Source organism: Lonchura striata, chromosome 1, assembly GCF_050655825.1.
Source record: "Lonchura striata isolate lonStrDom1 chromosome 1, ASM5065582v1, whole genome shotgun sequence".
In the NCBI taxonomy this organism is placed as follows: Eukaryota; Metazoa; Chordata; class Aves; order Passeriformes; family Estrildidae; genus Lonchura; species Lonchura striata.
Genome location: NC_140703.1, coordinates 1,394,634 through 1,422,078, shown reverse-complemented (window position 1 = coordinate 1,422,078; position 27,445 = coordinate 1,394,634). Strand labels below are relative to the sequence as shown.

At 38.5% G+C, this 27,445-nt stretch overlaps 2 protein-coding genes across 8 annotated transcripts in view; one reads left to right on the top strand and one right to left on the bottom strand.

Moving 5' to 3' along the window:
* CMSS1 (cms1 ribosomal small subunit homolog) overlaps nt 1–27,445 on the top strand; it is a 217,674-nt gene that overhangs the window by 29,759 nt on the left and 160,470 nt on the right. The gene's annotated exons all lie outside the window — the stretch shown is intronic.
* The window catches only part of FILIP1L (filamin A interacting protein 1 like), a 183,655-nt gene that overhangs the window by 27,166 nt on the left and 129,044 nt on the right, over nt 1–27,445 (bottom strand). Inside the window, exon 1 of one of the 3 annotated variants that reach the window (XM_021545503.4) lies at nt 7,931–8,052. The exons of the other annotated variants lie outside the window; for them this stretch is intronic. The gene's annotated coding sequence lies outside the window, so the exon portion shown is untranslated. Of the gene's footprint in view, nt 1–7,930; nt 8,053–27,445 lie in introns of those variants that run through there. 3 annotated transcript variants of the gene reach the window in all.

The window sequence follows — 27,445 nt, the reverse complement described above, 5'->3', positions numbered from 1 at the left end:
GCCACATCTTGTTACTCAGAGGAGACCAGTTAGTTGTAAATGTCATTTTCCCATAACATTTACAGGAACTGGATGTTCTCTAAAACAACTTTAACACACATTTTATATAAAAATAAATGTCTGGGGCTGAATTTTCATCCATGGGCAGAGTAGGCACTGTGCCTATCTCTTATGCTAACCATGGCCTCAGTCATCAGCAGTGGTAAAATTTAGAAGTTTCCATACTGCCATGCTCACTTATTCTTTTGAACTGAAGTCATTCTACTCGTGCAGCCAGCCCTGGATAAGCTGCTCAGTGGCCACTTGCTTCTAGACAGGTGCAACTTGTCTAGGAAACTTTAATATGCATTCTTCATGCTCAGTGTACAAGAATTTATGTCCTGAAATTGTGATTTAAACTACATAGATTAAACATGGTAAGTTAAATAAAGATACTTTAGTACTGAATGACACTGTTAGGACTGAGAGTTTGCCAGTTATTGGAGGAATAAATCTGGTTGTAAACAATTAGACAAACATTCCTCCAAAATTATATAGGTGGTGTCACTGCTTTGCAGGAGGATTCAAATTCCATTACTTCTTGAGGGTTCTGTTCATACCCATAAATCTTTATTATATACATCCATCCTCAGACAAAAGTAAGCCCTTTTTCTGGTGTGCTTATTTCCTGAAGAAGCTCTGTGTACGTGTTTAATAAGATCAGACTGTTTGAAACTGGGCTTGAGTGGCACTCCGTTTCTTTTTTGTCAGAACACTTAAATCTTAATTGTTACTGCAAATTTAGCTTGAGGTATTTAAATTTGCCTTGATTCTAAATTGCATGAAACAGTGCAGTTGATGCTTTTATCAGGTTTGCTAATACAGTTGCAACTTTTTCTGGTAGCCAAGACTGTAAGTAATAATGTTAACAGCAATAGCGTTAATATCAAGCAGAAGTTTGTTTTGAAGCTAAATATTCATCTTTTCCCATAGACCTGCTAATGTGAGGGTTGCCATTTTCTGTGATGGGCTTGGCCACACTTCATGGTGGAGGCACAGGTGAGAGAGATGGTGGCAGTGCACTGTGGCAGGGTTAACCAGCTGAACTTCAAAGCTACAGGTGATGAAGAATCCTGCCAGTTTCCTGGTTTTCACTCTGTGACCTCCGGAAATGGTACTGGAACTTTTCCTTAGGCACTACAAATTGCTTCTGCATACAGTTCTAGGTACTGAGCCTCTGTAGTGACCTGGCAGATAATTCATCTTGCTGTCTGTTGTAAACCTGCTAAGTGTTTGGAAGTTGTATTTTCTCCCAGTGGGCCTCTGGCCACACAGATCTGGGTGCACTTGCTGAATTATCTAAAGGTGCAGCACCAATGAATGTTTTGTCTAAAACATGTTAATCCTGAGCAAAGGTGCTGTTGTTCAGCACTTACGTTTACATGGTTTCTCCAAAATGATCCTCTTCAAAGAGTACTAACACATTGCTTTAGATTACTGGACAGGAAGCTGCATTGGAGACCTAAAGATGATAGTTTGAGAATTTTTTTAGATAGTTATAGTTCTAACCAAGGTTTACTTCACAGATTCTAACCAAGGTTTACTTCACAGATTCTAACCAAGGTTTACTTCACAGATTTAATTCACAGTTCAATAGCAAATGGTAGTTTAAGTAGCTTCTTCACCTGTAATGAACTGTTTAACTGAAGAATGTCTTTTACTCTCAGGTCTGTTGATTATGATGTGTTGAAGTAATATTTTTCCATTTTTGCGCAGCCTTGAGCAGCCTTGATTGTACACTGTGTTAAAGATCAAATACTCTGTGTAAGAGTTAAAAGAAATTGGATCTTTTAGTCGTATACCCACTCAGAGTGCCAATAGCAGTGTTTAGGGTGATTGTGGTGTTCTGGGTTTTTGAGCTAATTGTTCAGCAGCTGGAGTAACTTCCTTGCTTTGTAAAATAATTTTTTTATTTCTTAGGGTGAAAAAACCCTAAATTATTGGGATGAAAAAAGTGGATTTAACTAGTTCTAGCATTTCTGTGATCAATGATTTTTAAACTCTTTTAAAATTAGTCTCAGCAGTCTTCCTAAACCCAAAAGATATAATTACTTTTCCCATCTTTAGTTGTTTTCCAGCATTCTTTGCCTTTCAAAAAACTGTCATAGGAAAAGGCTTTTTTAGGAAATAGCAGGGTCACGTGCATGCAGGCTTCCCTTGTGCCTTCATATGAAGACTTTGAGTTCCTTGTTCTTTAAGGAACTGTGAATTCAGTTGAACATTCTGTGCCTTGTTAGTGTACCCCAAACTGATTTATAACTCAGTATCATTATGTGACTACATTTGGCTACATGCCCTATTTAATCTCCCTTCTTGCCTCTTGGTTGATGGTCTGTGGTATTCAGGTTATAGTTTCTCATTTCAGATGTCACTGAAGGAGCTGTAGCATGCTTTCATGCACAGTATGTTTCTGATGTAATACATTTTAGCTTTTATCATTAATTTATAATGTGGTTTCAAATGGTGAAAATAAAGGAGTTCTCTCTAGCACAGCTTGCAAATTGTTTAGTTAACTGCTTTAATCTAGATGTGCGAGAGGGTCATTTTCAAGTTATGAAATGTTAGCAGTGTCGATTTCTGACTCCTCTTACCCAGTGAATCCTGACTGAAATAGGGAGATTTACAATCCTAGACAGCTTTCCTCCCCTGCCCTGTGTGCTCATTATATATCACACCTGTCCTTAGAAACACAGATTTTACAGGTTTTGGCATGCCAAGGTTTCTGGTCGCCTTTTCATTAAAGACAATTCAATGTTTAGTCTGGGAGTTTAGTTTTTAGCTGCTAATTAAAAAAAAAAAAACTTTTTACATGAAAGAGTATATAATAGTATTTTGCAAGTTAAGAAAAATGTTTCAGATTTAAGCATTAACGCTTCAGCGTTGCCATTTTTTTCCACACCTTCCTACATCCAGGTTTGTGTGTTCAAATACTGGGTTTCAGATATTTAGATTAGATATTTATATTCAGATATTTAGATTTCAGATATTTAGATTGGGGCTGCCCCCAATGTGGCATCGTTACACCCTCAGGTTCAAGTGACCAGTATAAATCACTCTCCTTTTTTTTCGGTATGATATGTTTTTGGTAACAGAATGGCTTTTCTGAGGTGTAGAATGTGCTTGACCAGGGCGTAGCATTTTGAAGTTGAAAACAAAAACAATGGTAGCATTTATTAGGTTTCTTCTGAGAAACCTCTTTGTGGCTAAGTAGAATAGAATCATGTTTGGGAATGTGATGGGTGATGTTAGTTTCAGGTAGACCAAACTTACATGTGATAAAATTTCAAAACCGATTTTCTTCGTAATTAGACCTAATGACTGAAAGCTGTATAAATTGTACCAAAGAAAGATTAAATCCATTGAAAGCTGACAAAATTCAGTCAGCTTAAACTTAACTCTTAGATAGTTTTGTCCATGTGCTAAAATTCAATGTATAATTAAAATGTGAGTTTTATGAGTGCATTACTTTCTATTTTTAAGCAGCCAGTTTTATGTGGGTTTTTATGGCAGTAGTATCATGCTGCTTCAGTTCTTAAAATTTTTCTTCATTCCCTCACTCTGTCATTGCGATAGTTGCTATGCAAACACTAGATAAGCTTTGTGCCTCTCATAAAAAAAGACAAAGTTTTAAGTCAGCTGACTGCAATGAATTGGAAAGAAAATGCTTTGAATATTAGGTCTAAGGCAGATTTTAAGAACTGTATCCATCATTTAATTGCAATTGCTGTGTTGCTTCCCAAGCCTTTGGAAGTCTATAAAGGATAATGAAGTCTGATGTATTGTTTCACATCCCTGACTTGTATGCAAGATGAGTGTTTTTTGTCAGGAGTGGATCTTTTCCCATCCGCGTTTTCCTTCATGTTCACTAGAGCTTTGTGTACCTACGTACGTCCATAAAGCTTTGGGAAGTTTGGGCAGCTGTGGGCTCTGGCTCCTCAGCTTTGAGCACGCAGCATGAAGCGGAATGGCTCAAGTCCTGCTGCTGTGCCCCAGCAGCCGCCCCAGTGGTCAGCTGCCCGGCTGAGGCCGAAGTCAGGCAGCTGTGTTACATCATCATCATGTGCACAACGAGCTGCAGCAACAAGCAGAGAGTCCGTGCACTTAGCAGCCTGGGTGACCGAGGTTAAGGTGTTGAGTTGTGCGGAAATGTTGTGTAGCAAGGTTGGGTAGAACTTTCACTCCCAATATTTCTATCTTGCTATTAAAGGAGGGTTCTGTGATGATGTTGCTGGGTGTTCAGCCAGCATTTATTGTTTGCATGAGCATTCACCTCCTCACAGTCACATCAGCCCTAGTGAGGAACTGCTCTGGGAGGTGTTTTTTGTACTGTTTTTAACTGGTGGCTACAGACTGCCTCAGAAAAATCTTCAAATACATTGTGCTAGAAATTGTGAACACTGCAGAAGTGAGCTGTAACTGCCCGAGTGCTCCATTGGTGCATTGATGTGAGTGAGTGCAGCTACTGAACTTCAGGAACATCATGGTGCACTGGACATGCAGTCAAAGTGATTTTTGTCTTGCTAACAGAAAACACAGCAAACCTCATAAACAGCATAATGTAGTGAGAGGTGTTAAGAGTCAAAGTGTCCATTACTTGACTTAAATCACAAGACTGGGCACTATATTTAGAATTTTTCAGCAATGATTTTTGCCTTCTTGGAGCTGAGTAATACAGTTCAGTGAATGGTTGAACTAATCAAGCTTTCAACTACATCAAGGAGCTCAACCTAAACCCTAAGGGTGCCATGGCAGAATCTATTCAGTATAGATTGAAAACCCTAAGCAATTAAAAATTATTGCTAAGACAGTTTCTAAGTTCAAATCTTGCTGACAAGATAAAGTGTTGAGGAAAACTATTAATAAAATAAAACTACAGTTTTATACAATGGTTTTTAAAGATATGCCTTCCTACATTGTAAACTCCTTAGGATACTCTGACTTAGCCTTTTAAATGAATTTTATTCAGGTAGTACCACACCCAGAATTTGAGAACAGCTGCTCATAGCAAAGGTCCAGAGGAGCTGTAGTTGCTCAGTTGCCCATGCCAAAGTAAGTGTGGTAAAGAATTGCTCCTGAAGAAAACTAGCAGTTTTTAAAGATATGCCACAGAGGGGAAACTAACTGGGAGTAAAACCAGGCTTTTTTTTAAAATCCCATGACAAGTGCAAAATTGGTAATTCATCATAGTATTAGATAAATAGTAAGAAATTTTGTTGCTCAGCACAAAACAAGAAATAATTTGATTTTACTAATACTGATGGGGAATAGAAATTATCCTTTGTCTTCTAGATCAAATCTCTAAAAATTCTGCTGTCAGCAGATGTTTGTCAGTGGAGGAAAGGGAAGTGATGGGAAAGGAACAAAGGGTCAATGCAGTTAGATAGGAAGCTGACTTTCATTTTAGAGGGTGTATTTGTTCTTAAAATGTTTTCACATTGGATGTTGTGAAAAATTACAACATCTAAATAAAAATTTAGATGAAATACAGTTGTTTAAGACTTGAGTTATGTGATTATTATTTTCTTTCACTGTCTTCTTTTACTCTTAATTAACAGAAACCAGCATTTTAATAACTTAAAATTAGGAATAGCAATCAATTAATACCCAAAACATGTTAAGAAATCTGATCTAATAAAGGAGTAATAGGGAGGTGGGGGGTGGGAGGGGGAACAGCAGTGAGACAGTTTAATCATTATGCCTCTATCTAATTATTTTGGAGTTTTACCAGTATAAATGAGAGCAAAATTGGTTCTGTAAGTATTAAGCGAAGAATGTTTTCTTTTTAATCTGAGGAAGACAGACTATGAGATGTAGACCTCTGGCTTTTGATAGATGTTATGATTTGTTTTAGGCCAGCAGTATTCAGAGTACAGATGGTACTTCAGATACTGCTAAAGCAGTAATCAGTGATAGAAATCCCTTCTTTGCTGGATTTGGATTTAAATTTTATCTTACCTATGGGGAGACTTTTTTCTTTTTTCTACTTAGGGCTTTTATCAAATTTATTGCATGCATAGCGTTCCTGTTAATATCTTTTCTTTGCCATATTGTAGTCTTCCAACTTTTTCAGCTCATCCTTTCTACTCAGATACACTTTTTCACGACTGTCACTTAACTTTGGTTCCTAATGCATCTGTTCACAACATAGCTAAGTTTTCTGCTTTATAACTTGACACTGAATATTTAGAAAACTAATTAATAATTTTTAAACTGGGAGGACTCTGCAGATATGACAGAATAGTGAGCAGAAGACGTTTTAAGGGGCTCAGGATACTGATATGGGGTATTGTTTTTGTACTGTGAAATTACATTTGTTCTGGTTGCTAGGATTCTCTTCATTCTATATATACACTATACAGTGCCCTCTTCCCTGATTCTCTCAACAGAGGTATAAACTTTGCTTGTTACTAAAAAAAGAATATATTGGAAACATGGATGTGACTTTTATTTAGTTGCCAGGTTAATACTTATATTTGAAATGAAATGTCTCTTTATATTTACATTTTTAGAAACATGTTGAAAATAACTGCTTCATATTTTCCCCATGGTTAAAGCAAAAAAAAAAAAAGTTATGAAAAAGTTCACAGAAGATATTTTAGCTCAGCCTCTAAATCTGTGAATGCATGATGCTATAACAATGCATCTGTTTGTACCAGCTTTGATTTTTCCTAAATATATAATTCAACAAGGATTTTGCAGGATTTATAACATCAAATAAAGGGAAGAAGAACTCTTACTTCTGTCCTAAAATTGCATTTATTTTTGTACTAAGGAAAAGGAGAACATACCCCAAAACCATGTTTTACCTGTAAGAATAGTTCAAAATTAAAGGTCTCAAGGTCTAACTTTTCTAACTTTTTAAATTACACATAGGACTCTGAAGAGCCCTGCTCAGAAGTTCCAATTTGCAAGTAGGACAGTTCAATTGACTTAATTGCAGCTGTTCCTATGAACAAAGATTTGACAGGGTTTGGCCCTTAATTAAGGGAGAGGACAGTGTAATTTTGCAAACTACGCAGGTGTGAATTGTAAACACACTGAAGTCTAATCTTTCAAGCTGCTTTGTGCCTCGTCAGAGTTGTTTTTCATTCCCTGTTTTCTGGAGTTAATAGCTGCAATACTGTTGAGCATCTTGCAGAATAAGCCTTGAAGAGAGCAGTGTGCTTTCTGATCCTCACACTCATCATGTGTTTGACCAGGCTTAAAAGTCTTTTTCATAAAAATCTGACAGTTCTGCCCTCTTGTGATTTGACACTTGCACGCAAGACACAGAAGAAGGAAGCAGTGTGTACGAGTTGAAAAGTTTGTTAGTAATTAAACTAGTTGCAATTCTTTCTTTTAGACATACATTAGTTTGCAATAAGACTATGCTATGTGGCAGTTTATACATTGCTCTGAAAACTACAGTAAAGTTGTCCAAAAGTACAGTAAACGCTTAGAGACGCGTGTGTGTACATGTCTACTAATACATAGCATATGCATGTAAATGCAGCAGAAAGAGAGGCAGTAGCTCTACCTAATATATTACAATACTGTTGGACTCCTTCCACAGCTTTAAATGCAGTCATGATTTTATCCGACCATTTGGAAAGTGTGTGTAATTCGTAACTCTCTCCTTCTTTAATGTTACGTTAATTCCGCGTCTGTTGCCTCCGCAGGAATTGTTTCAAAAGTGGTTTTTAACGCTTGAAATTGTCACCCTATATATTATTCACCGGACATCTTCTAGATCTCCCGGTGCTGTTTTGGGGTATTTCATCGCTTCTGTTTCTCACCCCTGTTTGTTTTTCTTTTGGGAAGCGACTTTTAAAAAAAGAAGGTATCCCGACGGGAAAAAGCCCGAAGCGCCAGTGCTTGCCAGACGCAGCTCGCTTCCCACCCTGTGCCTTACCTTGCGCGGCGGGGCTGTGGCACTCCGGGGCGGGCGGGTGCTGCGGGGCGCTGCGCGGTGCCATCGGGGCCGCGGCGAGCGCCGGGGCCGCTGCGAGCGCCGCGGCCGCTCCCGCGAACAATGAGCGAGGGCGCGGGCGGCCGAGCCGTGCGCCTGACGTCAGCGCCTGCCTTATAAGGGAGCGCGCTGCCCCAACGCGCGCTGCCCCAACGCGCTCTGCCCCGGCAGCCCCAACGCTTCTGGGCAGCTGGGCTTGCCCCCTCTGGGCAAACTCTGCCCGGCCGCCGCTGGACAGCCGGGCTCAGCCCTGCGCAGCTCAGCAGCCTTCGGGCAGCTCGGCTCCCGCCGGGCAGCTCAGCAGCCTTCGGGCAGCTCGGCTCCCTCCGGGCAGCTCGGCTCCCTCCGGGCAGCTCGGCTCCCTCCGGGCAGCTCGGCTCCCTCCGGGCAGCTCGGCTCCCTCCGGGCAGCTCGGCTCCCGCCGGGCAGCTCGGCTCCCTCCGGGCAGCTCAGCAGCCTTCGGGCAGCTCGGCTCCCGCCGCGCAGCTCGGCTCCCGCCGCGCAGCTCGGCTCCCTCCGGGCAGCTCAGCAGCCTTCGGGCAGCTCGGCTCCCGCCGCGCAGCTCGGCCCCGGGCGCCGGCTCCGGCCGAGCCCCGCACCGTGTGAAAGAAAGGCTGCGTTTGTCCTCCCGCTCAGAGCCAAGGAGAATGTGCGGAAGGTTTGGGTTAGGGCAGTTCCTCTCTAGCCCTGATAATAAAGTCGTTAGGAGTTGTTACTGATTAGGTACAATGTTTACCACTTAGTCCCGCAGCCTACAGTTCGAAAACGGAAAATCTGAATTACAAGTCATCTAGTTTAATTAGTTGTTCTAACAGAGATTTTTCTTTGGTTTTGTTTTGTTTTGTTTGGGTTATTTTATTTTATTATGACAGAAAAATGCAACTTTAGCTGAACTCCTCTGAGGGGGGATATGAACTTTGAGCCTTCCTTTTTTTTTGCCTTCTGTAAAGAGTCGGGGTCCTGGGAGGATAGTATTTTATTTCCTGATGATGTAACTACAAAACAATTCTCTTAAGTGATGATGGGAAGGCCAGATGAAATCTGATTTTTTTTTTCTCTTCAATGTTTTTTCTACAAACCCCTTTCCTTTTTTGTATGTTTGTGTTTCAGCTAACACAATTAAGCAGTCCAACCAACTATTTTTAGTGAGAAGGTCTTGAAGAAATGAGTAGTTTGTTTTAATATTTAGGAAAGAGGCAGAAAGCCAAGAAATACGATTTAGATTGAAAAACTAAAAATGTATCTCTTGTATTCCCCATCCTTTAGTGTACACTGTGAAAAACACTGATGACAGAAGGAAGAAATACTGGAAATAGGTACAAAATTTGTTAGTGAAAATCCACTAAGGGTTAATGGGAGTCAGTGAAACACATTCCTTTTATGTTGCTGGGTGAATTAGCCCATTGAAAGGCATTTGAACTAGTAGGTGCATCCACAATTAATTTATTTGTAGCATTTGAATTTTAGTCATCTCTGTAGCTCAAGCCGTTCTCTGCCTGCCTTTAGTGTGTTTTGTCATATTGAACATAATGCTAACAATAAGGCAAGTTACTTAATTTGGGGATGTTGTCTGTAGGTATGAAGACAAATGGTGATGAAGATGTTTGCATTTCATTAACAAGACAGACATCTTCTAGCTATCTTGCATATATTTACCCTGAATGTAGCCTGAAAAAGGTACTTTAGTTGAAAAATTCCAGGCAACCCCTTGCATGGTTACTGAGTAAAAGACTTCCTCAGAACTCTGCTGCTTATTTGCATGGGTGATCCTGCTGTGTCTTCTTTGTAAGTTTCTGAGAAAGTTCAGATTTGGATACCTCATCAGAAAACTTTCAAATTATTTAATACTAACCCTTCCCAAATGGTTTTGGAGACAGAAAACATCTTATTTGAATCTATTAATGGGCAGACCAGGATGATGTTTCATTGGCTTTTCTGGGGAGAGTTAATAATCAAATCCAAACAGAAGCAAAATAACCTGTCCTTTAGCTGATATTGGCCTATTCAGTTCCTTGGCTAATGTTTTTGGAGGCTAACAGTTTGTCTATTTTTTCTCAAAAGTATTATGCCAATATGGCTAATTTGAAATACAAGCTCATCTAGGTATAGAAAATATCTTTAGCTACAAACTCAGCCTTTCTGCTGAGGCTGTGTAACATGGCAGGATGCTGAGGGTGCAAGGTACCAAGAGCAGGCTGTGGGGTACTGCTGTATCCAGTTCTGATTTCCAGGATCGGGGAAGTTAGTCACTGCAAGGTAGGTCGGAGTTAAATGTGAATGCATCCTTTTTTACATGTATGTATGTGAGCATAAATAAATCCCTAGAGGTGAAAACTACTGTTTCTGACTTGGATTTGTTTTCTTTTCTTTCTTTGCCTTTGAAATTGCTTTGTTTTTTTTTGCAACTTTCCCTTCACCTGCACACACCCTGTTTCTCTAGTCTATATGACAATTGTCTGCATTTTTGTTCTGCCGCATGAAACAGTTGTTTTAGGCCATAAGCAGCTTTGAAGACGAGGACTTCTCAAGAGCTGGTAATCAAAAATTCATCCTCACAATCTACTTCTGTGCTGGAGTTCAGAGGAACATGGCTCAGATAGTGCTGGTGATAAGTGTATTGGTAGTCTGGGAACAGGGAATAGAGAATGCAAGTCCTTCTGTTTATAAGTCTGTGTTTACATCTGGGGATGGCCAAAATACAAACTCCTCGTTTCTTAGTTAATTCCTCTCTGCAATACAAAAGTGCACATCTGTGACCTTCTGCAAACCAACTTTATCAAAGAGCATCAGCTGAGTGTATAATGGCCTGACTTCCTTCTTTTATATTGTTATGACTTAAAGGACATTGTACAGTGCTACCCAAGCCCTGTTAAGGGTTTGGATATTTTATTAAAATACTAAGACACGAAAAACTTACTTTTATCTGAGGCAATGAATTGAGTTGCAAAGACACCTTCCTTTACTGCATTTTTACAGTTTCTTTCAGTATCTGTAGGTGGAATCCTGGCACTGGTGAACTACACTGAAGAGGGAAAAAAAAAGCCTTTAGGCAGGCAGCTATGCCTGTCTCATTCTCTATTGCTTCTTGAAAATGAATTCTGTTTCCTTAGTTACTACACATAGTTTTGCACAAAATTGGTGCATTTGCAAGTATTGTGATAGCAAAAGGAACTGCTGACTGTAGAAATTGAAGACCAAAAGAAAATCATATTAAATCATTGGTGCATCTCCTGTCAATGCAGGGCTGCACTGCAGCTGCTTGCAGTGACTTTTTTCTAGTCCCTGCTTATCGTTTGGTATTGTTATTTGTGCCCACATTCTTGCAGGATTTTACTTTAGGAAAATAGAAGCTGGGAAGATGGAAGATTATATGAGACAAGGAGAAGATAGGACAAATAAGCTAGAAGACCTTGAGGCAGTTGTTTAGACTTTATCTTAAACTATCTGAATTCCACCCATTACTTCCATCACAAAACTCCTCTTTCCTTTTTCTTCCCATGGCATTTCATAGCAGCAGTTCCAGTGTCCTCAAACCCATAACCTATTATTGCAGCATTTGACCCCTTCCTTTGGCCATTTTGTATCTAAGATAAATAAAGGAAATTAGAACTTGGGCCTCAGTTCAACAAAGCACTTAAAACATAGCCCTGTGTATTTCTGTTGAAAAAGGAAAGGACTTCAGCAGAAGTCTGATTTTAATGATATATTCCAATGTTTGCCTGAATCTGGCTCTTGGTCACATTTACTTCATGTAGATATTGTTGAAGCTTGGGATTCTGAAATTCTCCCTGGGGTCTAAATCTTTAGGTTACTTTCATATTCCAAAAATAAATATCTACTAAAGTACAAATACTGTCAAAGCTTTTATTAGTATTTTACATTACTTAGAACTGTTTGCTTTTTTGGAGGTGGTCTGCTTAAGTTTTGCATGTGATACCTGGAGAACTGAAACATATGCAGAATAGACAAGTTGAATTTTATTGCCTTGCATAAATGGGAGCTGATATTTAATGTTTTAATAACTCATATGACTTCAAGGATTTTTCTCCACTGTGTGCTCAGGCTTGTCTCTGAAATCTGTGGGAGTTTGGACATTACTCGGTGGAAGAAGATTCACTCTAATTATTTCTTGATTATTAGCGTCCTTCAAAAATTTTCTGGCTTTTTTTTTGCATTGTGTTTGATGATCTCTTAGATTTCGTCCATAAAATGTTTTCGAGTTTCATATCCTAATGTATAGATTAATTTCTGAATATTGCAAAGAGAAATATGGAAGTTATTATGGCTTATTTACAGTCTGAATGTATTGACAACTGATAAATGCATGTGGAAGGCAAGGGGCAGAAGCAGGAGAAAGTTCTAAAGATAACATTCTTCAGATTCATGTGTCTTTTACTATGGACCATGGATGGAAAGAGATTAATATCTCCATTACTCTGTGGTTTTAATTTTTTTTGGCAGCTGGGAGAAATATTTTTTCTAACTCTCCTATTGTTTACAGATTCTGTTATACTCCCTTTTTTTTTTTTTTTTTTTTTTTTTTTTTTTTGGTAGATACAAATAAAATTCCTAGCCAAATATTAAGGATAATTAGATCTCTTTTTGTTGGGTGCTGTATTGGGAAGTTGATGACTGTATCTCTCAACTATGAATGGTTTCTAAGGAGAACTTGTAAGTGCTTCATATCTGCTTGTGAGATGGTTTCATTTTGTATATGGGACCAAGGTAACATTTTATGAAAAAGACAATTTTTTGCATGGCAGAGTTTATCATGAACACAGATGGATAGAATTTAATTTGTATGCCTTCCCTAGTCTGTATAAACCATCTAAAGCCAAGTAATCTTTTCTCTGTGATAAAATGAGATAATGTTCTTTAGTTAATGAAAGTACAAGAGTGTATTTTAAGAAGTTTGGGATTGGAGGTTTGTTTTGTTTGTGATGGGTTCTGCAGTGAGATTTTTTTATCAGGCCCCCCCCACCCACAAGCGTGCCTGTCTACTTGGGCTATTTCTGGAGGCATGACAGCCATTTCAGTATTAATGCAATAGCAAAAGTGAGCTGTAATCATGTGAAGACTTAGGACCTTGGAAGGTGCTCAGTTTCATGTCTGTAAACATGCTTGAAAATAGAACATATTTTAAATGTCTGTCTTTAGTCATTAGACTGCGAAAAAAGACACTATGCACTACTTTTCTTCATCCATTTCCTTTGAATTCAGTCAAAGGAAGATTCTTTGTGTAAAACTTCAGGGAAGTGGTATGGCTGAAACATTTTGAGCTTCAAGTCTGACTCCACATGAATCCCTGCTTCTTTTTTTTATGTATTACTCTAAGCTATGAGTTCAGTCATTTTATTCAAAGTGATCAACTCCTTTTCAAAGCAGTATAATTCTTACTTGAATAAAAACTGTGCAGGTTTGTTGACTCAACTTTTCACACTGCCATGAATTGAACATGGTGCCAGTGGAGAATGTTTCTTTCAAAGCTTTGGTGATAGGAGGTGGAAAAGTAAAGCAAGTTATTGCAGGCTCTTTCAGCTCTTCTCTGTCATGCACCATGTCTTCCCCTGTGCCTTTCCCTTCACATGGTGTTCCTGCACTTGTTGCTGGGTGATGCATCCCACCAATGGCTTGGAGAGCAAAGCCCAGCACACGGTGGAAGGGATTTGGCATTCAGTGCATTTCTTGGGGCTTGCAGGTGTACAGGAGCCTCCTGAGGCCATTGTCAGGCACTCAGGTGAGTGTGGGCTTGAACACAGCATCAGGACTGGAAGAAGGCTCATTGGTGCCATTGATTTTATGAAAAGTGGAGTACAAAGCTGTCATGCTTTATTTTCATTATTGGTGGTTAAGTAGAGAGAATACAGAATTAAAATGTATCATGAAACTTACATGTCATTGTTATAATTCTGTTGAACAGGCTTCTTTTGCCTCTTACTGATGAACCCAGTGAAAACAGCTTTTTGTAAAGGGAGTCAGGCTGCAGAAGAATGAGTATGGATGCTAAGGAAGGCAAAATTTGCAAGGAGAGAAAGTATTTTTTTGTTGGGCTGCCTGCATTAGTGGAGTAAGACACAAACATGCTCTTGGGCTCAGAGGCCCTTCTTTGGGTTTTAAGATATGTTACAATATCTATGTATTAACATACATGTTTTCTGCCTTGATACCCCCCCCCCCCCCCCCCGCCCCCCACCTTAAGATTCCTGGTAAAAAATACATTCAAAAAGGCTTTTCTTATTCTTTGTAACTTCAGTAGCTATACGTTAGTTCCTGTTTAAAGCACAATGCTTCAAGTTATTGGTGATTTTGGTACCTGTTCAAGGAATACTTGTTGAAATAACACAGAGGCAAATGCATCCTATACAGGCTGGTTTAGATTGCAGATTCCTAGGGATGTAATGTAGCTCATAAAACTTTGATCCCTTTGGGATTCAGAATTGCTGAGCTATCTGATGGATTCATAGTTTAGAAATGTGACTTAGTTGTGTGGTTCAGTTCTCTGTCTGGAAAAGTATTTACAGAATTTCTTGACCTCCTAGGGTGTAGTCACATGTAGCTCTTTGTGTTAGCCTTGCCCACAGCAGGTACTGTTCAAGGAGTCTCTTGGGCTTGGGGAAATGTGTTTAGCAGACTCAGACACTCCACAGCTCCAGAGTCTGCAACAAAAATTTTACAAAACCCTGGAGTGAGGAAGGAGAACAAATACAAAAGGGTATTAATTTGGCTTTTTTACAGCAGCTGGCATGAGACGTATCAGCCTTAAGAGCCATTACTTTCAACTCGGCAATATTGAAGTTGTGTCATTATCTGGGAACACTTTTATTGATCTCATGTCTGCAGGTGTTATGTCAACAGGATGGACTATTACTAAGAAAGTCTTCTAGGAGATGAACTAAATGCTTGAATAGCCTACAGCTTGCTTCATGCTTGAAAACTGAGCTAAAGCACAAAAAAAATGGTATAAGGAAATTCCCTTCCAGCACCTGAACAAACGGCAAATTTTTCTTTTAGTCCCTAAAATCCTATGCTCTTTAAACAGTCTTCCCTGCAACCTTTCCCTGCTTTATAGTCTGCTTTATTTTGTAGAGTTTTTTAGTTTTTGAGTACTTTATTTTTAGCCGGTTTTGTTCCGCTACCTATTTTTAGTTGTAAGGATGAAGCTTCTGTACCTTTTAACATTGTTTCCCCTGGGTAATTTGATTGAAAGCATCCTGACAGAGCATAATTTCTGCTTTATATTTGCTCTGGCCAGTGAACTCAGGAGCTTCTAATACGAAGATTAATATTAATTAGATGAAAGATACTTACAGTCCATACAAATTGCACTTATAAAAAGTGTGGTCAGGATGAGCTGCATAGAATTGATTAAAAAGAATTGATTATTGGGTTCCTTCTTGTAATAATACAGTTTCTTGTAAGTGAAATCTGTAGTGGCATATTCTGCTGTGAAATGGCATAGTACATTTGATAATTGCTAGTAATTTATCTTATAAGCAGACTGTACTATTAGTCAAGAAAAAAATAAGAAAATTTCTTAAATTGATTCAACAAAAAAACATAGACTTTAGTACTTTTGGGGACTCTACAGAACAAAGATTTAAGCACTGTAAATTTGTAGGTCTTCAGGTTATATTTACTCCCCCTGTCCCCTCTCCAGTAAATACAGAAATATATATATAGGTAAATATTTGTGCATAACTGTAGCCAGTAGCAAGGACAGAAAAGTGGTTCTAGTTATTGTATTGCAGTACTTATGATAGTACTTATGCAGCCTTTTTGTGTTTAACTTTTAAAATTATACAGAAATGTCTTGATTCCATTTACAATAGACAGAGGCCTAGAACTGGAAAGCTGTAAAAGAGCAAGTATATTTTTGAATTCCTAATGTACGGTATACTGGTTAAATCCAGATCCAGTTGTGCATAACCTCTTAGTTTGATTCAAGTTTGGGATGCATGAAGTTTTTTAGTTCTTTTCTGTTTTACTCTGTTTTTCTGATTTTAATTGTTTTTATTTCAAATTTCCACAGTAGATGGGCAGAGGCGATTTTCACATAAAACAAATCAGTCCTTGATATTGCTGCTGAGTAAAGAGGAACATACATGAATCCAACACTCCCAAAATAGGAGGAGTTATTTTGCTAGAAGCCTAAGATGTGTCCAGAGTGACATAAGGTTATACAGAGCTCGACAAGAATAAACACTTTGGGAGCTATAAAATTGCTTTGACCTTGGGGCTTGGGAATCTAAGTGGAGCCTTAACTTTTAGCTATCTGTGTGTATGTAAATGAAAGCAAGTCATGCCCAGAAATGTTGCAAAGTTAATTTTTCTCAGCAGTCAGTGTGCCGGATGGTTGCAGTTCTTGGCGTGGCTGTGGTAGGCATAGGTACCCCTGGAGCAGGAACAGGCATTGCTCAGGGGCTGTGGCTGGGAGATCATGGTTTGCTCGTGGAGAGCAGGGTCTGGGTTGGAGGCAGCTCTGAAGTGCATCCAGATCAGCTGGGAATCACTGAAGTTTATGCACTTTTACACAGAGGAGTTCTGGGTGTGTCTGAGTTTCAATGAACCATGGTTCCAGTGGATTTTGATTTCTTTCAGCTAGTTAATATTTTGAACGAATATCTGAGGGCTGTTTGTGATACCTTAGCTTTAAATGTCCTGGTCTGTGTTCCACATGTATTGATGTCATAGAATTTGGATCATTTCATCAAACTCATTACTTTGCTTCGATATTGGACTTTCCTGGAATCATCTTGTCTAGTTTAGGTACTTAGCAAAAGCAGCACAGCTGCCCTATTTTGGTAGTGAATTCCTACAGACTTCAGGGAATAGCATTAACATAGGTAATACAAAAAGAAATGGGGAATCATGTTTGTGAATCTTTTTGCAAGTACAATCATTTGTTTCTTTCCATAACTGTAGTATAATAGAGACACCAAATCACCAAATCCCTTGTTTGGGATTTTTTTTTTCTTTTAACTACTGCACCAGCCATTAGGAAGTTCTTTTCTCTTCTTGTGCTATTCTGTTCCTCTCTCTGTTTTTTAGATGTACATCTAGGAGCCAAAACCAATAAGAGAGCCTAACATTGGTCAGGTGAGGTTCCAGTTTGTTTTTGTCCTATTGGAAGAAGAAAATCCATGAGTGGATTATTGGAAGGTGGAGGGAGGGCCATGTGAAGATTCCAGTGTCTGATGGAGTGATTGGGAAGGAATGGTTAGAGGTATTTTTAGCATTTGTACTGGAATGCAGGGAGGATCATTGATTGCACTTTTGTTCCCTGACGGAGGTCAGTGGGAAAAGGAAGAGGTCCAGAATTGGGAAGTAATGCACACAGAATCACAACTGTGTGCTTTTCACTTCGACATTAATCTCAGTTTAGAAAGGAAAATGCCTGGATATTGCATTTCTGCAGGGAATTATCTTAGAAATCTTGTGTTTCAAATAGGGCCAACTTGTTACTGTCAATTGCATGGCATCGAGGACAGAGAAAATGATCACATCCTTCATAATGAAGAAAAAGATTCACTTTGTTTTCTAGTAGAGCTTTGGGTTTGATTTTTTTTCTGTCTTCATTCTTCTGATCCTGACATTGTTTTATCTCTCTCACAGTAATTTCTTAAGTGACAGTGATTTTATAACAGAACCCTATTGTCATTTTTCTGGTATATATTTGAATATTTTACTTACACTAAACTTTTCTTCTCTTTTAAAAAACACTTCTTCATTGACTTGAACTATGAAAGTTGCTATATCTAAAACCCCATCAAGTGACAATCCTTTTAAAGTGTATGTGTGCATGATTTTATGACATTTATAGGTTATTAGTTTTTCCATTTTGATGAACAATGAAAGTACCAGGAATGTGTTCATGTGCAACATTTGAATGCAAATCCTAAGTTAAACACTTTGACAACGCTTAAGCTATGCGTGTATTGGTACAAGCTGGAATTCCACATGTTATTTCTCTCTTAGGAAATGCACAGATCTCTTAGGTGTTCTTTTGGCTGCTGCCTTTTGGGCATATACATTTTTAAAAGTTGCTTAAAGGAAACATTTTTTCTTTCTGGTTCATAAATGCAGTTTGGGAGAGAATTTGATTCAATTTTTTGAGAACCTGTAAATTCAAATGAAGTTGGGTTGTTCTGTGTCGTTGATTGTGTGACTAGTTGGGAAGAAAATCGTGATTCTGTTCTTGGTGTCAGAAAGTTTGTAAGTGCTACAGAGCAAGCAAGCCATGAAGGGACACAGCTTGAGCAGCTGAGTGGGTCAGACTGAAAAGTGCTTGGGCTTCTGAATGCTGTGGTTCACAGTGAGCAAGCTCAGATGTTTTGTTACTTCCAAAGAAATGTTACATCATCTGATTTGCAAAGTCACTAGGCTGGAGCTGTCTTTCCATCCAACAGAGTTCTCAAGTGGGATATCAAATACATGCATTACATAATCAGAACAAAGCCTTTACGGGTTGATTGTACCCTTAGGGTGGAATGCTGCATGGTAGTTGCATATGGAAGACATAATCTTGCAGAATTAACCATTTCCTAACCATCCTATCAACAGCTATGAAGTGAAATAGTAGCCTGGGAAGGGTGTAGCTAAAGAAAATAAGATTTTTAAATTGGTTTAATGAGTTCATCATCTTTCTGTAAATGCACTTAAATGTATTGAAACAAAGAGAAAGGACCAGAAGAGTTTTATGGATATATTTATAGACTGATTTGCTGAAATTTCATGTGGTGTAATTCCTGTTGTTAATGAATTCAAAGGAGGTAGACCAATTTCCACCCAGTCTGTGGTTTTAATTTATTGGAAAATGATCCACTTAAAAATACTGGAAGTAAATTTTTTTGGTTATGGAATATTAAATTTGTCTTTCTGAGCTAATTTAAGTACATTTTAGAGTTACTCAGTTGTTAAGGACCATATGTGCAAAATATGTCTGGTGATTTTAATTGGTCCAATTCAGAACTGATCTGGTTTTTAATAAGAACTTTTTTTGTGAAAGTATAATATAGAGCTTATAATTCTCAAGCTACATGAAAGTGATACCAAAGTTTGGTCACTTATTGATTGTCATGGTAATTGTCATGGTATTTTTTGTGATCTCAGTCTATTTTTAATGAACCTGGATTTCATAAACCAAATTAAATAAACAGGTAAGTCCTTATTCTGTGGGAAATGAGACCACATTAAAAAAACAAAAACCAAACAAAACCCCTACATTAAAAAAATCTGAGCTTTATGTTATGATGATCAACATGTGATTTCCTGTGTTGTCTTAATGCAGTTTTTATATGTGGCTTTAGGGTAAAATTGTACCCATCTTTAAAACTGCTAGTCAGCCTCTAGGTATTTATACCTTTTAGGCTGGAAGTTGTTTTTCAGGGAAAATACTGACTGAACCCAAGGCCGTGGGTTTTGTTCCTCTCTTCCCTCTTGTGCTGCTCCCAGACTAAATTAGGCTCCACTGAGTAATCCATCAATATTGACTTCGCTTTTGAGGTATATTTCTTGAAGAGTGGGAGCTCATTGACAAGTTCTTTCTGTTATTGTGCCTGTCCCAACATATCCGTAGAAATAAAATATTGGATATTGAATAATACTGAATAATTAATATTGAATATTTCACAGAATCCCCCCCAGTTCTTCACCACATCAATTTCAGATGGACAGTGCTTCCATAAAAATCTTGAAACAAGATACTGATTTTAGAAGTGTGGGTCTCAAAATACTCCCCTTGATTCTTCAAGGACCACTGGGACAGAATTGTGTGTAGTACTGAAGATCCTCAAGTGAAAAGCAAGGCATATACAGCAGAATTTAAAACTTCCCTTGTATTTTTGTCCAGTGAAGTACACAGTGTATGCATACCTAGGACCTAGTGTGGATGAGCACTCAGTAGACATAATAAAGCTAATTTGCAAATTTTTGATGAATGCAAGTTTCAACTGTTATGCATTGGGTGGGCAATAGGTGATGTTTAACATCCTACCAACTCGCTTTCCTTTTACTTATCAGCAGTTCTGTTTAGAAAAGTGGAGAGGAGAGGGTTGGGTGAGGGAATGAGCCTGTTTGACGTTTTCTCCCTGACAGTTATTCATGGAGGCATCTTTCTGTTTCAGTCTCCCAGTGATATTTATACCAGTGGTGGAGCAGACACTGGGACAAAGGATTACTAGTTAATTTGGAGAGCTAAATATACATGTGACTGATGTGTTAAGGAAAACAGCACCACAAACACCCTCCAGGTCTTGGTAGGGAAGCATCAGCCAGTAGGATTTCTCTTTTTGACAGTGGAGCTTGCCCCATGACCTTTCTGCTTTTTGGCCTCTCTGAATTAGTCCTGAATACTATTCAGAAATGTAAGGTAAAGCATAATTCTAGATGAATTGCAGTCAGTTTCATAGGACACCTTGGAAGTAACAAACATCAAACTCTGCAATGAAAATAAGGCTTAAAAGCCAGGTAAAAATAACCTAGCATGTCCATGAAGAGTCACCCAATAACAAAACTGTAAATAAAAGTAAGACGTGCTGGATAATTCCCATGCTTAGCATAAACCCATGTCTCTAAGTAATTAACAGTTGCTTTGCAAACTTAAGAAAATACCAGGTTTCAGTCTGCGCATCTCTGTTGGTTTCATTATGCTCTTGAGACTTTAAATGGAGGTAAAAGGTAATTCTGTAGTCTCTGATTGTGCAATTTAGGTAATTTTCTGACATTGAATTTATGATTCCCTTTTTTTCATTTGCAGACTTCTGTCTGCATCTCCTCACATTAAAAACAAATGAACAATCAAAAAACCCTAACCAAACAAGAGAAAAAACCAACCCAAAGATGTGAAATCAACCAACCAAAGAAATTAAAATCAAAACCAGAAAAAGAAAAGATCAGGTATTGTCATGTAGTGATTGTGATGCTGATGATCAATTCAAGAGCACTGGTGAAAGGAAAATAATGAAGTTTTACTTTAATTCTACTTAGTTTAGTAACACTTTTTATTCCATGAAACTTCTCTTGAGGCTGGCCAGCATATCTACTTTTGTGCTGTTTGTCATCGAGTGACTCCTTTTGGAAATGCTTGGTTCTTTTAAACCTGTTTAAAAAACTTATTTCTTGATGGACTAATTACTTCTGTTTAATGGTACCAAGGTAACTGCTCACTTCTCTTTTGGTGGATACATCCATTTTTTACCCCTACGTTCATCTGTTACTCTTTTTTTCTGCCCACCTTTCTGAAGAATTACCTGTGTGATTTTAGCTTTTCATGGTCCTGACAACAAAAACAAAGGCATGTGTAGTGTCAGAGATGTTATTTGAGGTGCACTACTCTGGGATTGTGAATGTGCCCAAGCTGACCCTGGGAAGCAGGAGCTGCAGGGAGAGAGACTGCACAAGCTACTGGTGAACTGAGCAGTGAGTTTACAAGAAAGGACTGTTGGATCTTCAGTGTTGATGCTTGGGGTTCACAAAGGAACCTTGCATCTGGAAACTGGAAGGAGAAAAAGTTTCTTAAAGGTGGCCTTAAAAACAAAAAAAAGGTAAAACATTGCTTCTCCAGTACATGGCTGCAGCTGTATATTTTGCAGCATGAGTCATAGATGGCTTTATAGTTCTATGTCCCCTTGCACAGGAAGAATAAACTTTGGAGAAGAGGAAGTTAAGGGAAAACAGAAGTGTGAACAACTGCTAATGGTGCTCTCTCTGGCTCCATTCAGTCTGCCATTCCATCATACTTGAAGGGGGTAATTCAGAGATTCCTTTCTTGGCATTTAAGTGGCAACATATGTTTGAAACAGCGAGTGGAAAATGTAGGAAAAAAATGACAGGCGTATGGCAATAGGAAGGCAAGGAAAAATTTGTTGCCCTAACGTTAGCCACATAATTGGTACACTTAACTTCTGAGGGACTGATTTATTTAAAGACAAAAATTTATGCTCCATTTATTCAGGTTTTCTGTATGTGGTCTTCATCTTACAGTGCCTTCATAATTTCTCTGCTCTCTGAGGGAGTGGAAGGTGATAGGAGAGGTTCAGAGCCTCAGCCAAGGACTAGAGGGGGAATCTGGGTGCAAATAGGCAAACCAATCTTCATCCATCTTCTCATTTTAAAAGAGGAAGAATTGAAAGCCTCCTTTATTTTAATATTCATTTTTGTGTGGGGTTTTTTATTATTATTATTTTTGCCATATTGAGTTAGCTAGAATGTTTATGGCTTAATGCAACAGAAGATGTACTGCTTAATGAATAGAATAGCTTTCCTGGAAACAGGCATCATGCACAATAGTGTTTCCAGCGTGAAGTACATGCTGGCTTTATTCTTAGGAAGGGCTTCTACCCATGCATATGTCTGTGCACAATTGTAAGCAGAATGCAGAATCTCAAACTGTACATGATGTGGAGATTATGTGGGTAGTTCTGCTTCCTCAGGTAGTTTTGTGCCCTGAGTTGAATAATTCATTTCAAGGGAGAGTGTTGTTGGGAAGGTCAAGGTTGAACCTCTTGTGGAGCTTCTGATGACATGTAAAATGTGTGTTTAGGAATGTTTTTTGGCCTGAAGCTGACAACTCTGCAATCCAAACAAGATATTCTCAAAAACGCTTAGGAGGAAATCAGTCTGTTTTCTTTCTATTGAAAAATGATTTATCAAAACCCTGGGAGAAGGTCTCCTACCACATTTGCCTTCAGAAATGTGGCCTCTTTTCTGAAGAGTGGTGAGGCCCTTGGAGAACTGTAACTTGGCAACTGATTGGTCTCGTTATGGCCCTTACTCCATGGGGATCTTAGGCCTTGAATGGAAAAGGAAAATTGACTCGATGACATTTTAATTTTGTTCCTTCTCCTTTCTGACCTCTTCTGGCTCTGGGATTTTACGGTCTAGTGGTCTAATTTTGAGATGCTAAGTCTTATGTGAGATTATAAATACTGGTAAGTTGATTGCATTATGCTAGCAATTGTAGTTTATTCTGGGGAGTGAAGGGCAGATGCCTTACCAACCTTATTTAAATTCAGAAAGTATGCTTCTAAACTTTTAAAAATAGATAAAAAGCCAGCTCTAGCTTTTTAAAGAAACAAAGTCAAAACAATGAAAACAGCCTCCATATTTAGTATTGTGTTAACAAGTAGCACTCTGAAAACTTGAGAAACTGGAGCCAGTATCTCTACCACAGTAAATGGCATCACAAATACTGTCAGCAAAATGAATTAAAACAAATATTTTGAAAAGAAACCTATTTATGCTAATCTGGTTGTCACCTATGTTACCAAAAAGACAGGAAGATGCATCTGAAATTCACAGAAATCTTTGGAGTTAAAAAGGAAAAAAAAAAAAAACAAATTTCTAACTATGTGAAGAGAGGAACCTGCACAGCTTGTTTGGGAAGAAAGAAGAGACATTTTAAAAGAAGTTTTTGGAAAACTATTAAATATTTTTAATTTGGTAGCTTCTGTATGTCTTATTTTACTTACATGCAAATGCATTCAATTGCCCTATAATTTGTTTGGGTTATTTTGTTTGATTGTTGACTTTTAGTTTTGTAAATTGACTGTGGTGGAATCACTTCCATGGAAGCAGAATCCTGCAAATGTGTGGACTACAGTGATGCAGGTCAGAAGGAACAAGGACATGTATCCTTTCTATGAGGCCCTGCCTCCTAATTCTGCATCAATTTGAAGAGTGCATTTAAAGAGGTTTGGTCCTTCTGCTGCTCTCATCATGTTTTGGTTTCTGAGCCAATGGTTAAGGAGAGAAATACATTTTGTATCATAAACACTTGAGCTGATTGGAGTTTCTCCTTGGATTGGCCATCACAGCAGTGTAAAATGCTGTGAGGATTTGTCACGTTTGAGGAAAAGCTTTTTGCTTCAGTACATTGGCTAAAGCATCCAAACTGTCAGCCACTCCAGGTGTCAGAAGGGATCTGTGCATGGCTCCCGTGTCCTTGTCCTCCAGCACCGTGTAACTCTGGTCTCAAGGTGTGGCACCTTTGGTTGTGGCAAGCTCCAGAAGGTTTGTACAGCTTTTTCAAGCAGCAGGGCTGGTGCCTGGCTGTGTGCCGTGGGTGGCAGCCATCCAGTAGAAGGGCAGATTTCAAAGGGGCACGTGGACTGCTTGCTGGGTATGAAACACGTGTGCACACATAGTTATTTCTTGTGAAATGCAGTGAATTCATCCTTTTTCCCTTTCCTTTTCTTGAGTTGACCAGTTCTACTGCTCCATTTTACTTCAATCACCATACAGCAAATGCTAGAAGAGAGACAGCCACTGCTGCCATCCCTCCCTGACTGAAGGTTGAAATCTATGCTTTTATGCCACCTATCTTAAGATCCACTAGTATCTTGTCTTTTCCTAATAAAATGATAAATCCTTCTCTAGATAGCTGAGCTTTAGGATCCTGTTCTTACCAGGAGTATTGTCAATTAGTTGCCCTGTAAAAAGTCACTCTTGTTATTACTGAACTATCAGCTTCTTAAAGTATTGGCTTTGGATATTTGAAAAAAAGCTTTGTGCAGATGTGCAGCTCTGACTTCTGTGTGTCTGACCTGTGCTGGTGCACAGCAGTAGGTATGAACAGTTTTGAGTATAGTTGCAAATTTAGTTGGATTTGGATATCATGGTAGGGGTCAGTCTGCTTTTTTTAATGCTGAGGAGATGTTCTCTTTGCTGCAACTTCTAATGGGACTAGATTTCAGCTTCTTCAAAATTTTTCCACTTTTATCCAGTGTCATTGGAGTTGTTTTTTTCAGTCTCAGATATAAGCTGTATTGGTTTACTGTACTGGGATGAGTTTCTTCTATGGGTCTTGGGGATCAGTATTTTTGTTTACTTCCCTATCCAGTCTGGAGTGCTGATGCTGTTGTAGATTGTGTTCTGTGTTGAAATTCTGCCCAGAGATGATTAAGAATTGCATACTCTGGAGAGCTCTCTGAACAAACTAAAGAGAACAAATCTAATGCTTTGGGGTTTATTGCAAATTATAATTTGAAGTTTGTAAATATTCTAAGAGGAGGACGCAACATGTGTAGAGTAGAGATCCTATGTAAATATTTAAGCTTTAAAGTCTAGAATGTCTTCTGATGTTGTTTTATGCAATTTCCTTTTAAGCAGAATGTTTGTATGTTTTTAAAAGATGTAAATTCCTAGGATGTTAGTGTGGAGAAATTAAAGCGTGCAAAAATATCTTACCTGTATACTAATGAAATAAATACTTCAATATTGTAAGTAGATGACAGTAATTGAAACCTAAATGCACTTGAGATTGTGGTCATCAGGACAGGAATTTTACATTTCTGATTGATTCCTCCCTGCCTGGGAATAGGCATTACAAACTCCTTTCTCTTTGCTTCCTTTTAAGAATTAAAAATTCTTAATTTTTTCATATTGATTTTTGTTTATTAAGGGCACCAACAACAGCCATTGCTCTTTCACAGTGACTTGGAAGCAGAGAATAAGAAGGCTTTTAAAACATGTTAGTATACTTGTTCTAGCGTAATATCAGGACCCTTAACACAGGATGCTTAACATAAATGTAGGAGGCAAACTGTAGGGTAAGCATGGACAGAATAATTTGTTCTATAACAATGTCTCATTTGATTTGATAATCAGAAATACATTTGATTTTAAAACAATATTTTTCCCTTCCTTTTCATGCATGCTGCTGAATCCTCAGAAACAAGAGTCAACCATTTTGGTGCCTTTATGTTGCATCTAAAGGCTCAGTAAAATTTCCTAAGCTTTTGGGCTTAGAAATTTGTAGTTGGAGTGTCATAATCTCTTTATCAATAAAAGAAACAAGCTTTTTGATGTACTTTTAGTTTTGGAGTTACCTTGTTTTAATATTAATAGAAGCTTTCTTTTTCCATAATGCAAGGTAAACTAAAGAACAGGAACTAAAGTTCCTGACCAGCCCTCACTCTCCGTTCCTGATGCTTTGTGGTTGATGCATTTGATTGACTTTTAACATATAAAACAAGAAATCCTGCAGAGAGAGTAGGTGCTGAATATATAAATGGGTATGGAAATTTCACTGGCTATGTATGTTTCATTTGAAAGGTGGAAAGCCACAAAGAACATCAGATGTGCAAACCTGTAAAATGAAGTGTAACCTCAATATTTATATGTGCAAAAATATGAGCGTGTATAAATGTATGTGTGTATATCTATGCACTTATGTTCATCTGCTGCATTAATGTCAAATTCCCAGAAATGTGGTGACGAGAGAGGACCAATTTAGCTCACTTCAGGACAATGTGCTTTAGTCATTTCTCCATCCCTGGAGGGCTTATTAAACACTAAACAAAATGTCTCGGAATATAACTGATTGAGTGTTTTAAATTATGCCCTTTTGTTTGGCTCTTGGCCAGCTGCTCATTGCACCGGGCTGTGGTAAACAAAACCTGTAATGTACACTGACAGTATCTGCAATTCACTCTGCAAGCTTCTCAACTTGGAACTTTTATAAAATAAACATTCAAACAAACCTCAGGTTCTTAATGTAAACACATTTTGTAACTCTAAACTTGGCCAAACAGTTAAGAATCAAATAGGGATTGTATTTTTTCCCCTTCCCATGAAAATGTCATTATATATTTTTCCTTCCTTTGCTTATAAATAGGGATATCTCTACATGAATAATGAGAAAAGACAGCAGTAATCAAAGAATTTTTTTCTTTATCACATTTCTTTTTTTTTTTAACCATGTGGCATTGGCACCAATTTCCTAACTGTTTTATTTTTTACTACCAAGCGTATCCTGGTGAGTACTAACACAAATTCCACCATACATGCCATATCTGCTTATCACATTCTTCTTGGTCCAAACTCAGAATGCAAAATGCAATTTAGTGAACTTCTATGAAATGTCTGATTTTCAGGAGTTTCTGTGATTTTACTGTTTGCCTTTTTTTCCCCCCAATTTGATGAATTAATTTTCTTTCAAGAGGGCGTTTCCTTAAAACTGTAAGGTAAGTCTAAATGTGTAGGCAGAAGTAGAATGGTAAGAAATCTGAACGGGCAGATGCTGTAGGTGTGAAACAGATAAGCTGGATCAGAGCCACTGGTAAATACCTGCACACAAGGGAGACTAAAAGAGGCTTTGCTGCAGGTTATTGTGGTGTAAGTAAAGAGCCCAGTACAGATTTATTCTGCACATTGCCTACTCAAAGAGAGGTTATGGCAAGGAGGAGTGACCTGGCTGTGTTACCTACAAGGCACCACTTCTGGAGTGGATTTTAGTGCGTGTGAGGCTGCCTGTCTTCAGCCACTTGCGTGGAGCTCTGTTTCCATAGACAACGTTGGCATCTTGGGCACCAGCCCCAGAGTGGAGGATCTGAACAGAGCCCTCCACTTCAGATCTAGGGGCTGAATCCTGCCTTGAATGCCAAACATGGAACAGAGTTCATCTTTTGTTTCTGAACATCATTTACAGCTACACTCAAGAGCAGAGGGGGGACATGAGCA